The following is an 18999-nucleotide window of genomic DNA, read 5'->3' as shown; positions in this document are numbered from 1 at the left end:
CTCTACTGACTGGAATATGGCCCCTCCATTTGTCTGGCCAACTCTTTTTTTTTTTTTTTTTTTTTTTTTTTTATTTTTTATTTATTTTTTTTTTCAACGTTTATTCATTTTTGGGACAGAGAGAGACAGAGCATGAATGGGGGAGGGGCAGAGAGAGGGAGACACAGAATCGGAAACAGGCTCCAGGCTCGGAGCCATCAGCCCAGAGCCTGACGCGGGGCTCGAACTCACGGACCGCGAGATCGTGACCTGGCTGAAGTCGGACGCTCAACCGACTGCGCCACCCAGGCGCCCCTTGTCTGGCCAACTCTTAATCAGCCTTCAGGTTTTTAACTGAAACATCTCACATTCAATGGCCTTCCCTAGATCACATTACATGCCTTGGATATATGCTCCCCAAGCACCTTGAACTTCTCTGTACTGTGTTTTAGTTGTTTCTTTAGCTTGCAATGCTAGATAGGCAAGCTCCATGGGATAGGTATCTTGTCCATTACTACTACTAGTCTATCCCCAGAAACTAGGGCAGAATCTGGCACACATAAATCTTTTTGAATGAATAAATGAAATTTTCAAGAGGCAAATAAACAACATGCATCAGAGTTTAAAGTAAGTATTGTCTTTAGTCTACTTCCAGGAAATAAATTTAAAATAAATAACATGATAAAAGTACATAAGATATATACATAAGGATGTTCACTGAAGCACCATTTATAGAAGCAAAATTTAAAAAAAATTCTAAATGCTCTCTCATTAATTAAATTATGAGGTAGCATTGAATTACTCTAGTTAACATTAAAAATATTATTTTAGAATAGTTGTTGAGATGAAACTATGTCCATGATACAGTTTTTAAAAAATAATTTATAAGGTATAATTCATGGCATGATCCCATTTTACATATTTAGTTCTTTATCTGTATTTTGAGTTTTCTGGCAGTAATTGGGCTGATGGATTCTTTTAGGCAACTAGGATCCTTATAGGCTGGAAGGTCTGGGCCTCATCGACCAAATCATCATAGGAGACATGAGGGACCACCCATTTACAACTCCAAAGAGGACAGACACCTGTACTGGGGAAACAAGTACTTATTAAGTGCCTAACACCTATTTCAGGGAAGAAGCAAAAGCTACAGGCATGCTCTAGGGCAAATTATAACTGATTGAGCAGGCTATCTGTCATAGTAAAGATTCAAGTTATATTCAAAGTTCTAAATGCCTTATAGTAGCTTGAGAAAATTATGGAAATAAAGACAATTAAGGGAAGAATATTCTTAAAACTTGTGCCTGCCCGTTTCATTAATAATTTGGTAAAATAACCGGTCACATCTGAAGAGGGGAAATTTTCTTGTATTTTTACCTTGAATTAGCTAGGACATTCATTCACAGATGGACATAAACCTGATGGTTATCTTTATAAGAGTTAAGAACACAAGAATGACATGAAGTACAAAGAACTATAAAGCAAATAAGTGTATTATAACTATTATATACATTTTCTCTTTCCTCCTTGGTTGCGTATTAAGGACAGGGGCTGTCTTATTCATCTCAGTAGTTATTTACCCTAGTCTAGAGCCTGGCACGTATCTTAAAATGTTCACTGAAATGAACTAAGGAAGAACTGAATCTTCACCAAACTAAATTGGAAACATTTCTTTTTCCAGAGTAGAATTTGGTTCATTACAGCAGTGGACCTATTTACACACTAGTTCTAGTTTTTCTTGCTGAGGTGTGGGTGCTGAGAGGATCACCCGAGTACAGTGGTTGGCTTCTGGAATGAGCAGGGCAGATATGCCTGGGTATAATTCCTCTCCCGGAGTTCCCTTCACACTCACCGCACTCCCTCTATTGTTAGTGGGAGCTGAAGCATGAGAACCAGAACAGCGTGTTCCAGCCAGAAAGACAGACTGCACCCCCCCCCCCCTTTTCTTCATCTCTCCCCACTTAACCTCACTGGTCTTCAACTCTGTCCTATGAGCTGCTTCCAGTGGGGCTGCTGAGCATTCAGCAAAGAATGCAGGATGTATCTCAAAGAGTCCAGCACTAGCTGAGGAACAGTTTGTTTTTTCCTAAAAATGGGCAGTCTATAAAGTTACGTAAGACCCAGCTCTTTGCTGGGAGCCTTTCCAACTCTAGCTGGAGAGAGATTCCTCAAGCTATTTAGAGTTTCAGGAAAAGGGTTTGGAATTTCCTGCCTGGCCAACCTATACTGGAGACATCTCTGTGTAGGGATGGGGAAGTTCCATCAGAGAAAGTAGTAACTGAACTCCCATTGCCCCTCAGGGGTGGACCCACTGAGTTCTAGAAATAGTCTGATCCAATTTATAGTTAAAATCTCAGAACAAGGACAAGCCCCACTGCCAAAACCAGAGCCCAAATCGAATCAAGCCTTTGGGGCTCACTCAAAGGATGCTGGGCCTGGGAAATCTAATAGCCTGACCTAGAAGCACACCAACAAGGCTCTGGAAGGGCTTCCTTTCCTACTTTATGGAGGAATTTGTGGCCTGAAGAACCTCAGATGCCAAAGTCTTGCACAAGGACTAATAAGTCAGTCAATATTAACTGAATACCTATGAAATGCCTGACACTGTATTATGTGACAAAAACAGACCTGGTACCTGGTATAATGTACAGTTACGAAAAGGTTGGTATGTAATTCTGCTCTTAAGGATGAATTCTGTAGCACAGGGCAAGTTATTTGATCCCTCTCAGCCTGAGTTTCTTCAGCTGTAAAATGGGGATAATAATACCTCTCTTACAGGATGATAGTGGGAGTTAGAAGATACAGAAAACATCTAGTGCAGTGACTGGTATCTAGTAAGGGCTTGGTGAATGGTAACTATAATAAGTGTGAATCAGGAATTTCTTCTTTTCTTGAACATCCTATTGCCTTTTCAAGACTGCACTACTGTTCAACTTACAACAGGGAACCTTGTCACCATCATACCCATGTTTTTCTTTTCAATAGGCACACCACCTCAAATTATTTAACCTTTCTTCATGGCTCTGTTCTTTTTTTTTCAACGTTTTTTTTTTTTTTTTTTTTTTTTATTTATTTTTGGGACAGAGAGAAACAGAGCATGAACGGGGGAGGGGCAGAGAGAGAGGGAGACACAGCATCGGAAACAGGCTCCAAGCTCCGAGCCATCAGCCCAGAGCCTGACGCGGGGCTCGAACTCACGGACCGCGAGATCGTGACCTGGCTGAAGTCGGAGGCTTAACCGACTGCGCCACCCAGGCGCCCCAATGGCTCTGTTCTTTATCCTCTGTAAGTTGTAAAGTGGCTCTGCCCCAGAAAACATCTCATAGGAATATAAAGAAAAGAAGGTTAGAGTAAGTTTGCAACTTATCTGTGAATCAAGAATTTCCCATCCAGTAAACACAGTGAATTCAGGCTCTTGACTACCTAAATCGTTCAATGTCAGTCAAACATGGTGAAAGCAAGTCCTCTACATAAGCTCCCGGGCTGACAAGATTCTTTTTGAAAGGTCTAATTAGTTCCAGACATGTGCACCATGTGACACTCCCCAAGTCCTATAGCTTCTGTTTTAGAAAAGTCTTTCTAGGCTATACTCTCTTCTAATTCCTACAACTATTGCTATAATTCTAGGCTCTCCTTCAACACCATTTTCAAGGGCTATCAATTCAATCTTTGGGCAAAGGTTCCCAAGGGGCAGTAATTGAGACTATTTCTGAGACAGATGATAGTTTGGCTGTGCACAAAATCCTAGGCTACCAGTAAATTCTCAGAAACTTGAAAGCATTGCTCCATTGCTTGCTAATTAGATTCCATTATTGTTCAGTCCAATGCCATTCTGATTCCCAATATTTATACATAATCCTTTTTTTAAAAGAATTTTGAAATTTCTCCATATGTCCAGTGATCCAAATTTTGACAATGAGGTACCCTTGGGTAGGTTATTTCTATTTGCTGTATTGGGCACACAGTGGGCCCTTTCAATGGAGACTCATGTTCTTCAGTTCTGGAAAATGTACCTGTATTCCTTCTTCCCTCCCTCCCTTCCTTCCTCCCCTTTTTCCTCCCCTCCCCTCTCCTTTCCTTTCCTAATTTCCTTCCCACCAATGTTGAAGATTTAGAAAAGAGAGGGATTAAATGATAAGCAACATCCTGAGAAGCAGTAGTAGCTCCAGAATTTCTATACAGGTTGAATTTGGGATCAGCAAACACATCAGAAGGGGTGGGTAGGAATGGGATGGCATTAGGGACTTGTTCTGAAGTTCCATTTGTATAGCAATCACAGTGTTTTTACTCTGGATTTACTTGGGGTAGCTTAAAATGTATATCATTTAGGTATGATACTCTGCTGTATGGATATAAAAAAACAATCTCAAAACAGCTTAAGCAACAGAAGAAGTTTATTAGCCATACATATCAAGAAGACCAAAGATAGAATTCTGAGGGGAGAGTTAATTCAGACCCTCAGCGTGTCACTCAGACTTTCTATTAGGTGACAGGATGGCTATTACCACCGCAACCATTACATCCAGATATGTTAATATTCAGAGGCCAATGGGGAGGAAGGTGGATAAACTCTCCTAAATAAACTCTGTTTGGTTTCAATGGGAAAGTAGTTGTCGGGCAGGCAACCAACTGCAAATATTTCAGGGTTCTACCATGGCTGAAAAGATAATGTAGGAGGAAATGCAATCCAGTGCACCAGGGAGGGATTAGCCTTTGTTGGGAGCTGGGATATTTCCTCCATTCCAACTAGTAAAGAGAGGATGTCTGTAGATACATTTGCAGGTTGGTAGTAGAAAGTGAGAGAGTTCATGTTTTATGCCTTTTTTCTTTCTGAAGTGCATGAGTAATAATCATCAACAGAGTGCATGGAGGGAAAAAAGGAGGGCAGAAGGCAATGAAAGTATAAAATATTTGTTATAAAGAGTGGAGGAACAACTTTGTTAGAAAAATATAGTAAGATTGATGGCCAACATAAATCTGGTGATGATGAATTTCAAGTGGTACTAAATATGCTGGGCTGTACAATTTTCTCTAGCAATGCGTAACTATTTGAGTACAGACAGGGAAGATGAGGGATTATGTTCTTTTAGGGTTAGGGTTTTATGAGATGAATACATTTTTATTTTATTTTTATTTTTTAAAGTTTACTTATTTATTTTGAGAGAGAGACAGAGTGAGCACAGGAGGGGCAGAGAGAAGGAGAGAGAGAGAGAATCCCAAGCAGGCTCCACACTGACAGTGCAGAGCTTGAACTCACAAATCGTGAGGTCATGACCTGAGCTGAAATCCAGAATCGGACACTCAACTGACTGAGCCACCCAGGTGTCCCTAGATGAATATATTTTTAACAATGTTTTATTTTCTTTAGTGTTTATTTATTCTGAGATAGAGAGCAAGCATTTGCACATGCTTGTGCAAGCAGAGGAAGGTGAGAGAGAGAGAGGGAGACAAAGAATCCCAAGCAGGCTCCACTCTGTCAGAGCAGAGCCCAAAGCAGGGCTCAATTCCACGAACCATGAGATCATGACCTGAGCTGAAATCAACAGTTGGAGGCTTAACTGACTAAGCCACCCAGGAACCCTAGATGAATATATTTTTAAAAGAATGATTATAATGTGAATTAAGTTTTAATTAAGTTAAAGGGCTACCATTGAGGGTACTTTAACAAGTGAATGGAATACACTAAGCCATAAACCATAAAGTCTAAATAGCAACATGGGAAAATGCTTATGAAATAATGTTAAAAGGAAGTGGAATACAAAATAATTTTAATGCTACAATTATATTCCTACAAACTTTATATATACACATAAACAGAAAGGATAGGCAGATGGAATTACAGGTGATTTAAATTTATTTTATTATTATTGTTTTATTTTAAATTGTTATTATATACAGTAAAACCTTGGATTGTGAGTATTTTGTTCTGCAAGTGTTCTGTAAGACGAGCAAACATTTCTAATACATTTTAACTTGATAAACGAGTGATGTCTCACAATAAGAGTAGTACATGATGCCACATGTCACAGGATCGCAACTGAGCCAATGATTCTTCTCTCTCTCCCTCTCTGCGGGATTGTGGGTAATTGTCTCCCATGCTTGGATGCTCACTCTCAGACCGCGGTGTTTAGCAGAAATCAGTGATTTTTCAGAATGTAAGCAGGTGCCCACAACTGGCACTACTGTATTTTTTGTCACTTCAAAGCACCTATGGACAGTCCTTTGCTTTTCCATACAAGAGTAAGCTTAGGAATGCTTTGCTTCATTCTCAGTCAGGCTGCCTGCTGCCTGATTGCCAGTTACATGAAATATAGTATATGACAAGAGTTGATTAATACTATACTGTAGTCAACATCCATGCGAGTGTATATAATGGCCCCCATGCAGAAAAATGTTGAAAAGAAAGGTGGTTAAGAAGAAGGAGATGATTACAGTGAAATATAAAAAGGAAATCATCGAAGTATGAACAAGGTATGAGAGTGGCCCCAATTACAAGATTTTATAAGAACTCTATGTCTGCATCTCGTCTGCAGAGGAGGAAGAGAAAAAGGCAGAGGAATCCCTCACTTCAAATGATATTAGGGAGATGTGTAAAATGTGGGAAACAAGTGCAAACTTTTGTAGAAAAGCACCACCCAAATAAGGCTGTAGCACTGCAAGTGATGAATTTAACAACAATGCAATGTCACGTTTCCGTGAAATCCTCAAAAGGAGGCAAAAGCAAGTGTCATTGGATAGGTTCCTTGTTAAAGTTGCACGAAAAGAAAAAAGATTCCATTGAGCCAATAGATAGCATTGATTCTGTTAGTGATAGTGAAAGTCGTCCTTCACAATAACCCTAAATAACTCTTGTCTCCCTCATACCAGCCATGAAGGTTTTCAAAGGTAAATACAGGTTAATTGGTTTATTTTTCTTTATATTTTGTATTTTATTTATTATTTTGTATTATATTACAGTATTTTAGCCATTTTTATATGAATATTTTTGGGTTATGGAACAAATCATCTGAGTTTCCATTATTTCTTGTGGGGAAATTCACTTTGATTTACAAGTGCTCTGGATTACAAGTATGTTTCTGAAATGAATTATGCTCGCAAACCAAGGTTTTTCTGCACTTACTTATTTTTAAAAACTCCTACTTATGATTCAGTTCATGTTTAGCTTGATTAATAGATCTTCTTTTTAAAAGGTCTTTATCTAGTCTACCAGCCATTTTGTCTTCTTTAAAACTTGTTTTATTTTATTAAGTTTATTAATTTTGAGAGAGACAGAGACAGTGTGAGTGGGGGAGGGGCAGAGAGTGAGAGGGAGAGAGAATCCCAAGCAGGCTCCGTGCTGCCAGCACAGAGCCCGAGGTGGGGCTTAAATTCATGAAACCATGAGATCTTGACCTGAGCTGAAACCAAAAGTCAGATGCTTAACTGACTGAGCCACCCAAGTACCCCTAAAACTTGTTTTATAGGGCTAAAACCAAACTCATCCTGGGGCCAGGCTAGAATTTCTGTGGATATAACTAAATTCATGGATCTTTGATGAAAGCAAAAATACCTCAGTAATGTACATTTGCTGAACTAGGCGAATTTAAGTCAGTTCGGTTACTATAATTCATTCATTATACAAATACTGAGCTTATACTATCTGTCAGACATTGTGTTAGGCACATGAACATATAGCAGAAAACCACCTAAGGAACAGGAAGACCTTTGGCTCAAGCCTGACTTTCACAAAAGGCCTCAAACTTAGCCTTTAATCCTTATATACAAATGAATTTATATATGTAGTCATTAAAAAATAGCTTTATTGACATATAATTAACATACCATAAAACTTACCTTTTAAAAATGTACAATTCAGTGGTTTTTAGTGTATTCACAGGGTTGTGCAACCATCACCACAATCTAATTTTAGAATATTTTCACCACCTCTAAAAGAAACGCTATACCCATTGATCTTGCATCTTACAATCTTGTTGAACTCATTTATTATTTACAATAGTTTTTTTTGTGGATTCTTTAGGATTTTCTATGTACATGTTAATGTCATCTGCAAACAGAAATAGTTCTACTTCTTTCTTTCCAATCTGGATACCTTTTATTTCTTTTCCTTATCTAATTGCTCTGGCTAGAACTTCAGGTACAATATTGAAAAGAAGTAGCAAGAACAGATATCTTTCTCCTGTTCCTGACCTTATAAGGAAAGTTTTTAGTTGTCTTTCTCCATGAAGTATGTTAGCTGTGGGATTTTTTGTAGATGCTCTTTATCTGCTTGAGGAAGTTTTCTTTTATTTCTAGTTTGCTGAGTGTTTAAAATTTTTTTAAATGTTTATTTACTTTTGAGACAGAGAGAGACAGAGCGTGAGCAGGAGAGGGGTAGAGAGAGAGAGGGAGACACAGAATCTGAAGCAGGCATCAGGCTCTGATCTGTTAGCACAGAGCCCAAGGCAGGGCTCGAACTCATGAGTCGTGAGATCATGACCTGAGCTGAAGTTGGACACTTAACTGAATGAGCCACTCAGGTGCCCCTGCTGAGTGTTTTTATTATGGACTTGTCAAATGGTTTTTCTTCATCTATTGAAACAATCACATGATTATTATCCTACATACAGTCATTAAAAAAAATTTTTTTTAGGTTTATTTATTTTTGAGAGTGAGAGAGACAGAGCATGAGTGGGAGAGGGGCAGAGAGGGAGGGAGACACAGAATCCAAAGCAGGTTCCAGGCCCCGAGCTGTGAGCACAGAGCCCGACGCAGGGCTCAAACTCATGGACCGTGAGATCATGTCCTGAGCCCAAGTCAGCCGCCCAACTGACTGAGCCACCCAGGTGCCCCTACAGTCATTTTTGTATGAAAATAAATTAGTTTGTTTATGTAAATATTTAAAATATACCAAAATTACAATAATCCTGCTTTGGATTCCAGTCATTTTTAATATATAAAGAACTTCAAAAAATGGATGAGACCAGGATCTCTTTAAATCTTTTTTTTTTATTTAAAAAAAAAATTTTTTTTTTCAACGTTTATTTATTTTTGGGACAGAGAGAGACAGAGCATGAACGGGGGAGGGGCAGAGAGAGAGGGAGACACAGAATCGGAAACAGGCTCCAGGCTCTGAGCCATCAGCCCAGAGCCCGACGCGGGGCTCGAACTCACGGACCGCGAGATCGTGACCTGGCTGAAGTCGGACGCTTAACCGACTGCGCCACCCAGGCGCCCCTCTTTAAATCTTTAAGAGATCCTGGATTCAAAGACTATTCCTGCATTCAGAGTTTATGGTTAGGTGTTACCTGTTATAATGGAGCCCTAGACAAGGCCAATGGAAGCATAGAAATCATACCCAAGTTTGCAGGGGGTAGTTAGAAAAGATTTCAGAAAGGAGGTCATAAGAGTAGATGCTTAGAGGAGGAGTAGAAATATTCTTGTAGGTCAAGGGAAGGATTTGAGTCAGAACCATATGTATACAGTTCCTCATTATTCGGCCATTGAGAAACAGGGAAATTTTGCCATTTGCAACATGGATGCCTGTGGGCATTATGTTAAGTGAAATAAGTCAGAGGAAGACAAATACCATATGATCTCATTTATATGCAAAATCTAAACAAAACAAAAAAAAACAAGCTCTTAGGTACAGAGAACAGATTGGTGGTTGTCAGAGGGAGGGGAAGGTTGCCTGGTGGGAGAAATGGGTGAAGGGAGTCAAAAGGTACAAACTTTCAGTTATAAAAGAAATAAGTCACAAGGATGTAATGTATAGCACAGCAACTATAGTTAATACTATATTGCATATTCAGGGGTGCCTGAGTGGTTCAGCAGGTTAAGTGTCAGACTCTTGATTTCAGCTTAGGTCATAATCTCATGATTAGATTGAGCCCTGTGTCAGGCTCTGTGTTGACAGTACAGAGCCTGCTTGGGATTCTCTCTCTCCCTCTCTCTCTCTGCCCTTCCCCCACTCATGCTTTCTCTCAAAATAAATAAACTTAAAAAAATACTATATTGCATATTCAAAAGTTGCTAAGAGAGTAAATCTTCAAAATTCTCATCACAAGAAAAAAACCTTTTTTTTTTTTAATGTTTATTGTTGAGAGAGTGAGGCAGGTGCACATATGCAGGCAGGTGTTGGGGAGGGGCAGAGAGAGAGAGAGAGAGGGAAACCAAGAATCTGAAGCAGGCTCTGTGCTGTCAGTGCAGAGCCCAATGTGGGGCTTAAACCCACAAACTGTGAGATCATGACCTGAGCCAAAGTCAGACACTCAACTGACTGAGCCACCTAGGCACCCCAAGAAAAACATTTTTTGTAACTATGTATTGTGACAGTTGTTAACTAGACTTATTGTGGTGGTCATTTGCAATTTATACCAATATTGAATCATTATGTTGTACACCTGAAACTAATATAAATGTTGTATGTCAATTATAACTCAATTAAAAACATGTGGCTTTCAAGAGCCAATCAATGGTAGGGGTGCCTGGGAGGTTCAAATGGTTAAGCATCCAACTTCAGCTCAGGTCATGATCTCACAATTTGTGAGTTTGAGCCTCACATAGGTCTCTCAGCTGTCAGCACAGGGCCAGCTTCATGTCCTCTGTCCCCCCCCCCCAACCCTCTCTGCCCCTCCACCTCTCCTACTCATCACCATGCATGTGCTCTCTCTCTCTCATAAATAAAATGTTAAAAAAAAAAAAAGAACCGTTCAATAGTATACCTTCATATTATACTTGTCTTTATTTTTTATATTCTCCACAGTGAGCATATTCACCTATATTAGAAAAAAGACAAAATATATTTCAGAAAATATTTTTAAGTAAAATAAGATTTTGCTTTAAGTTTCAAAAGCAAAATGTCACAGTACCTTTCATTTCATCTTTCTCCATAAAAATATATTTAAGCTTAAATATTTTCTAGGTTTAAAGCATTAGTAATGCAGCTAATAGCATTTCTTTAGAACTATTCTCCACAATCCTTTAATCTTGAATGAGAGATTTATAATCCTAACCTCTAAAGGGAGAAAATCCAATGTGGAAATGATATGCCCCAAATAACACTCTTCGACAGTGGCAGTATTTGCCTTCAATTCTTGGATCTTGTACATGGGGCCCTCCCCCTGCACCCTCCAAAAAAAAGTCTTTACATTGATTCACTCTGAGAACCACTGATTATTAAGAGGCTGAGATTAGAGTGTGGATCTAACACTAGTTCCACTCAAAGTGTGGTCAATGGGTCGGCATAATGAGCTTTATCTGGAATGTATTAGAAAGGCAAATTACTTGGGCTCTAAACTAGACTTACTGAATCAGAGTTTCAAGGGTGATCTAGGTTATTTTTATGCACCTGAAGTAAAGCACATGACTAGAGGAAATTAGGCAGACTAAGGGTACTCAAAGGGAAGGAAAGGCAGAGCTCTCCAATGTTCAATGTATATATATTTAAAGCATATACATTAAAAAAATTTTTTTAAGTTCATTTATTTATTGAGGGGGGGGAGAATCCTAAGCAGGCTCCATGCTGTGAGTGCAGAGCCCGACATGGGGCTTGAACTCACAAACCACAAGATCATGACTTGAGCTAAAATCAAGAGTCAGAAGCCTAACCAACTGAATCACTCAGGCACCCCTAAAGCATATACATTATTAGAAAATAATCTAAAATCAAAAATTTTTTATATACTATAAACCAGAAAGTATGGCTAGAAAACATTTTCTTGGCTTTGGGCTTGAAAGGGTAAACAAATTAGCACAGGTCTTAGATTAAAGGGCAACAGGGATCTAATTCATTCCTGGTTCCAAGCAGCTTGTTAAATTAAGGCTATTGGTTTCACATAGGAATTTATATGTATACAGAACACATTTTGGTTATATTTCTCTCATATCATGATTGGCTACTGGTGGGTGGTCAACTGAAGATGATGGGATCTCAAACTCAACCATTTATTTGAATCTTTAACTACTTTGGAGTCAGGACTCAGCAGAATCGTCTTTATCAGTGGTTTTCAAACTGTGGTTTACCGAGCTCCCTCAGGGGACTGTGAAAGGGAGGTGAAGGGAACGGAGAGGAAAGGAGGGAAAGAGAATGACCAGGTTAGACTCTACTTCCCCCAACTCCTTGCCTTCAACCAAAACAGCTCAGATTTTACTTTTTTTTTTCTTTTTAAGATTTTATCTTTTTGTATCCACTTTCTTGTGGAATATATTTGAACAAAGAACTCCCTTCTTTAAAAAGTTTGAGATTCTCTATTCTTTACTACAGATCTTCACAAGCCAATACAGAGCCATAGCTGTCTTCTGTTCTCATGAGGTCAATGATCTTTGTTAACTATCTTTTACTACCACTTGTTACTAGAAAGGACTCACAAATGCATAATGAGGCAGGTGGTTCTGCTTCCAAGCCTCCCTTCTCCAATCATTATCATTAGGGATGAATAAACTAATGATATTGTAGGTTGCTGTGTTGGATGTCAAGCAAAGCACATCACATAAATCAGCCAATAAACTGAAATAAACATTACATTATCTAAGAAGTTAACTATAGCTGTAAGTATAAAGTAAAGAGAATAATATTTTAAAGAAGTAGAATAGCTCTTATACAACCAAGTAAAAGAAATCCTTCTAAGGAGTCACCCTGAAAGACTTCATTCATTCCAGTAGTGCTATTAAAAATATTTCTAGAACTCTTCTTTTGGAACTGCATAAAACCAATCTAGCCAATTCACAAAACTATCACTGTTTTAAGCCACTGTGTTGTATTAAAAAAAAATTTTTTTTATTAGAGAGAGAGAAAAAGAGAGAGAGAGAGAATGCATGAGCAAGCAGCGGGGGAGAGGGGCAGAGTGGGAGAGAATCTTTTTGCTGAGTGTGGAGCCCGATGTGGAACTCAATCCCACAACCCTGGGATCATGACCTGAGTCAAAATCAAGAGTTGGATGCTCAATTGACTGAGCCACCCATGCACCCTTAAGCCACTAAGTTTTGGGGTGGTTTGGTATTTAGTAATATATAAGTAGGACAGAAATGTTTATATCATTATGCTTTGGGGGATATTTAAGGGAAATGACTAGCTTTACAGAAAACTCTAGCTATGCAAAATGCTCAGAGAATAGGTTGGTCTAGATAAAGTTTGGCTGTATCCTTAAATAAGTAGAATACAACACTTTAAAAAACAAGGAAATAGGGGCACATGGGTGGCTCAGTTGGTTAAGCGTCTGGCATTGGCTCAGGTCATGATCTCACAGTTCCTCGGTTGGATCCCTGCATAGGGCTCTCTGTGCTGACAGCTCAGAGCCTGGAGCCTGTATCAGATTCTGTGTGTGTGTGTCTCTCTCTGTCCCCAACCCCCACCCCCACTCACGCTCTGTCTCTCTCTCTCAAAAATGAATAAACATTAAAAAATAATAATATAAAATTAAAAAATAAAAAATAGGGGTACCTGGGTGGCTCAGTCGGTTAAGCATCTGACTTCGGCTCAGGTCATGGTCTCGTGGTCAGTGAGTTTGAGCCCCATGTCAGGATCTGTGCTGACAGCTCAGAGCCTGGAATCTGCTTTGGATTCCATCTTCCTCTCTCTCTGCCCCTCCCCAGCTTATGCTCTGTGTCTCTCAAAGGTGAAATTTTTTTTCTTTTAAATAAAAAATAAAAAACAAGAAAATAATATTTTGTAAGAGAAATCCATGATGAATGGGATCAGCAGTAGGTCCCCAACTTTCTCCTTTTGAGTTTTGGCTTTTTTCCTTAGGGTCACCTGAACTCTGTCTATTCTGACTTTAGGAATACTCTGTTTTCCTTTTTTCCTTCACCTAAGCATGGATAAACATAACTTCCCATTTTTCCCTGAGTATATTAAATATAAGGCTATATTTTCTTTTTTAAAAGAATGTACAATAAAAGAAAGAAGTACAAAAGTATAAAAACAGATAAACAAGTTAAATATAGCTTTTAAGATACTAAGATAAGCAAGTTAAGTATAGACTTTGGATCCTAAGATAACTAAAGTCTAGCCAGAGGTTGGCTGGCCCAGTTTTTCTCTCTACCCTGTTATCAATCCATCGTCCTTGACTATAGGACCTCACACAAAACAAAAACACAGCAGATATTTCAAAGCTCAGTGTCTTATCTTCCTGAAGATAAAAGACTATCCTATTAAATCAAGAATTCTAGAGAACAGAGGATTTCTTCTTGAAGTATCTAAACTAATTTTTAAGGGTGCCTGGGTGGCTCAGTCGGTTAAGCGTCAGACTTCAGCTCAGGTCATGATCTTAACAGTCTGAGTTCGAGCCCTGCATCGGGCTCTGTGCTGACAGTTCAGAGCCTGGAGCCTGCTTCAGATTCTGTGTGTCTCTCTCTCTCTGCCCCTCCCCTCAAAATATAAATAAAAACATCAAAAAATATTTTAAACTAATTTTTAAAAAATTTCAGGTATTTTGATAAAACTCTTTTAAAATGTACTTTTTACTTATACACTTTTGTTTTACATATAGTATACAGGTTACAAATTAACTTTTTCTTTTTTTAAAACTTTTTCTTGATGATTCACTATGAACACTAATCAATACACTAGGCTAAAATACAGCATTGTTCTCTGTGTCTATTAAGGATTTGCATACCAAATCATCAAACCCATTTTTATTCAATAGGCAAGAAAAAGAAATAAAAGGCATCTGAGTCTCTGTTTGCAGATGACATGATCTTACAAGCAGAAAACCCTAAAGAATCCTCCCCAAAACTGTTAGTTAATAAATGAATCTGGCAAAGTTGCAGGACACAAAATCAACACCTAAAAATCTGCTGTGTTTCTATACACGAGCGAAGAACAATAAGAAAACAATTCCATTTACAATAACATCAAAAAGCATAAAATACTTAGGAATAAGCTTAATCAAGGAGGTAAAAGACTTGTACACTAAAAACTATAAATCACTGCAAGAAGAAATTAAAAAAGACACAAATAAGTGGAAAGATATCCTGTGTTCATGGATTGCAAGACTTAATATAGTTGAGGTATCAAAACTCGTAGTAGGTGACAACATAAATAGACATTATGCTAAGTGAAATAAGCTAAGCATAAAAAGAAAAACATTACCTGATTTCACTCACATGAGATACTTAAAATAGTCAAATTAGTGAATCAAAGAGTGGAATGGTGGTTGCCAGGGGCTGGGGGAGAGGGAAATGAGGAGTTGTTCAATGGGTATAAAGTTTCAGTAAAGCAAGATGAATAAACTCTAGAGATCTGCTGTACTACAATGTACCTATAGTCAACAATAGGGGCACCTGGCTGGCTCAGTCCGTGGAGCATGTGACTCTTGATCTCGGGGTTGTACGTTCAAGCCCCACGTTGGGTGTAGAGATTACTTAAAAATAAAATCTTAAAAAAAAAAAAAACCAAACCAATATATTGTTAAATGTTCTTCCACATTAATAGTAAACCAAAGATAATAATAAACAAAATATTATCCAAAGCACTCTGCAGATTCAATGCAGTCATTTTCAAAATGCTAACAATATTTTTTCCAGAAATAGAAAAATCCATCCTAAAATTCATATGGAATCTGAAGGGATCCTGAATAGCAAAACAATCTTGAAAAAGAAGAATAAATTTGGGAGTCTCACATTTCCTAATTCTGAAACTTACTACAAAACTATGGTAATCAAAAGAGTGTGGTACTGGCATAAATACAGACATACAGACCTATGGAAGAGAACAGCAAGCCCAGAAATAAACTCTGGCATACTTGGTCAAATGATTTTTGACAAGAATGCCAAGACTATTCAATGGAGAAAAGACGGTCTTTTCAATAAATGGTTTTGGGGAAATTGATATTTACATGTAAAAGAATGAGGTTGGGCTTTTGTTGTATACTATGTACAAAAATTAACTCAAAATGGGTCAAAGACTTAACCATAATACATAAAACTATAAAGAAGTTAGAAGAAAACATAGGAAGGAAACTTCATGCCAACTGAATTTGGCAATGATTTCTTGAATATCATGCCAAAAGCACAGGTGACGAAAGAAAAAACAGGTAAATTTTATTTCACCAAAATTGAAAACTTTTGGCTTTTTTTTTTTAATGTATACTTATTTATTTTGAGGGGGTGAGGGGCAGAGAGAGAGGGAGAGAGAGAATTCCAAGCAGGCTCCATGCTGTCAGCGCAGAGACTGATGCGGGGCTCAATCTCATGAAATGTGAGATCATGACCTGGGCCAAAACCACGGGTCAGTCACTCAACTGACTGAGCCATCCAGGTGCCTGCAAATTTAAAACTTTTGTGCATCAAAGGGCAATTAACAGAGCAAAAAGGCAACCTACAGAATGGGAGAGTGAATATATTTGCTTATCATATACCTGGTAAGGGACTTCTATCCAGAATAAAGAACTCATACAACTCAACAAAGAAAGACATGTACCCAATTAAAAAATGGGCAAAGGATTTCAACAGACATTCCTCTAAAGAAAATATAAAAATGGCCAATAAGCCCAAGAAAAGATGCTCAGCATCACTAGTCATTAAAGAAATGCAAATCAAAACCATAATGAGATACCACCTCACATCCATTAGTTTGTTATTAAAAACAAAACAAAAACACAGAAAATAAGTTTTGGCAAGGATGTGGAAAAACTGGAATACTTTATACTGTGGGAATGTAAAATGGTACAGCCACTGTGGAAAACAATATGCAGGTTTCTCAAAAAAGTAAACATAAAATTACCACATAATCCAGCAATTCCATTTTTGGGTATACACACAAAAGAATTAAAAGCAGGAACTCAAACATATCTGTACATCCATGTTCACAGCAGCATTAGTTACAATAGCCAAAAGGTGGAAGCAACTCAAGTGTCCATTAACAAACGAATGAATAAATAGGATATATCATATATACCGACAAATATTATTCAGCCTTAAAAAGGAAGGAAATTCAGATACGAGCTGCAAAATGGATGAACCCTGAAGACATTATGTTAAGTAAAATAAACTAGTCACAAATATATGATTTAACTTATATGAAGTATGTAGAGTAGTGAAATTCATAGGGAAAGAAAGCAGAATGGTAGTTGCCAGGCTCTGGGGAAGAGGGGATGAGAGTTCTGTTTAATGGGTATGGAGTTTCAGTTTGAGAAGATGAAAACTTTTTGTAGATGCATGGTGGTGATGGACGGATAACAATGTGAATATACTTAATGCCACTGAACTGTATGTATGCTTAAGAATGGTTACAATTTCTCCAAAGAAGACATTCAGATGGCCAACAGACACACGAAAAGATGCTCAACATCACTCATCATCAGAGAAATGCACACCAAAACCACAATGAGATACCACCTCATACCTGTCGGAATGGCTAAAATCAAAATACAACAAACAACAATGGCGAGGATATGAGAAAAAGGAAGAACCCTCTTGTACTATTGGTGGGAATGCAAACTAGTACAGCCACTGTGAAAAACAGTATGGCGTTTCCTCAGAAAATTAAAAACAGAACTACCCTACGATCCAGTAATTGCACTACTGGATATTTACCCAAAAAATACAAAAGCACTAATTCAAAGGGATACCTGCACCTCTATGTTTATAGCAGCATTATTTACAATAGCCAAACTATGGAAGCAGCCTAAGTGTCCATCAATAGATAAATGGATAAAGAAGATGTGGCATATGAATACAAGAGAATACTATTCAGCCATAGAAAAGAATGAAATCTTGCCATTTCCAACAACATGGACAGAGGTAGAGAGTACAATGCTAAGCAAAATAAGTCAGAGAAAGACAAATACCATACGATCTCACTCATTTTTAGAAGTTATGAAACAAAACAAATGAGCAAAGGGAAAAAAAGGAGAGAAAGAGAGACAAACCAAGAAACAGACTCTTAACTATAGAGAACAAACTGCTGGTTACCAGAGGTGAGGTGGGTGGGGGAATAGGGAGAATAGGGTATGGGGATTAAAAAGTACACTTATCATGATGAAAATAAAATGATAAAAAAATGTTTAAAATGGTAAATTTTATGTTATATATACTTTGCCACAATTAACAAAGAGTTAATGTGGTACAAGAGAGGTTATCCTATGAGTTACACTTTTTTGTTAGAATCTACTCCCCCCATCCCACTCTCATTCCCACACCAGCCATCTCTTTCAGAGCCATGTTGATATCTGGCCATTCAAAATAATATGCTTATTTTGCATGACAGACTCATTTGACAGGTACTATAATATCATATGCCAATGTCTGAGTGGTTGTTTTCTGGGTAACCCAAACACTGATCAATCTCTACAGAGCCTGCCCTTACCCTAACATGCCATGAGTTGTCTCAGTCAAGAGACTTTTAATAGAGTGCTCAGTCATTGTGTATGAGTAACAGAAGAAAAGGGTGAGTTACTGTCCTAAGTTTGCAGAGAGAACATTAGAACACATAAGCCTGCCCATGAAGTAGGGGTGCCAGATTTAGCAAATAAAAATACAGGACACGTTGTTGTTTATCTGAAATTCAAATTTAACTTGGCATCTTGTATTTTATCTGGCAACATGCTTAAATACTGAAAGTTGAACAGAAAATAAGTCAAATAATCCACAGTGTTCTGGGCTCACTGAGGTCTTACTTAACAGGGAGCCTAAACAGGAAAAAGTAAAAAAAGCTCCTTAAAATGTATTGGATACCCCTCTCCCCCATTCCAAAAATAAAAAAAAGTATTGGTCTCCAGACACAATGCCTATGCTTAACCCAACTCAGAAGACCCTCCCTGCTTTGGGTTTCTATGGTCCAAGACTTACTTTATAAAGATAGATCAGAGGATGGGAAAAAAAGAAAGTGAAGAAGGATAAATCAAAGCTAGAAATGGGTGAAAACATACTCAGCTTCTTGTTAGGCCTGGCCTCAAAAAGGGACTCAACTTAAAAAAAAAATCAGAGGAAACTGGATTGTGACCTGGCTCAACGTGGAAGAGAAACAATGGTGGTAGGTGTCCTGTGGTCATATAGCAGTAGCACAGTTAACAGAATACCTGGGATAGTGGTGGGCTCTCTCTT

The 18999-nt window shown here is 38.1% G+C and overlaps 1 protein-coding gene across 1 annotated transcript in view; it reads right to left on the bottom strand.

Annotated features, from left to right (window-relative positions):
• Window positions 1-18999, bottom strand: part of RUSC2 (RUN and SH3 domain containing 2) — a 67668-nt gene that overhangs the window by 46643 nt on the left and 2026 nt on the right. The gene's annotated exons all lie outside the window — the stretch shown is intronic.

Source organism: Puma concolor, chromosome D4 (assembly GCF_028749965.1).
Source record: "Puma concolor isolate L17-30 chromosome D4, mPumCon1.1.hap2, whole genome shotgun sequence".
Taxonomy (NCBI): Eukaryota; Metazoa; Chordata; class Mammalia; order Carnivora; family Felidae; genus Puma; species Puma concolor.
The sequence above is the reverse complement of the archived record's forward strand: the minus strand, read 5'-3'. Positions and strand labels throughout refer to the sequence as shown.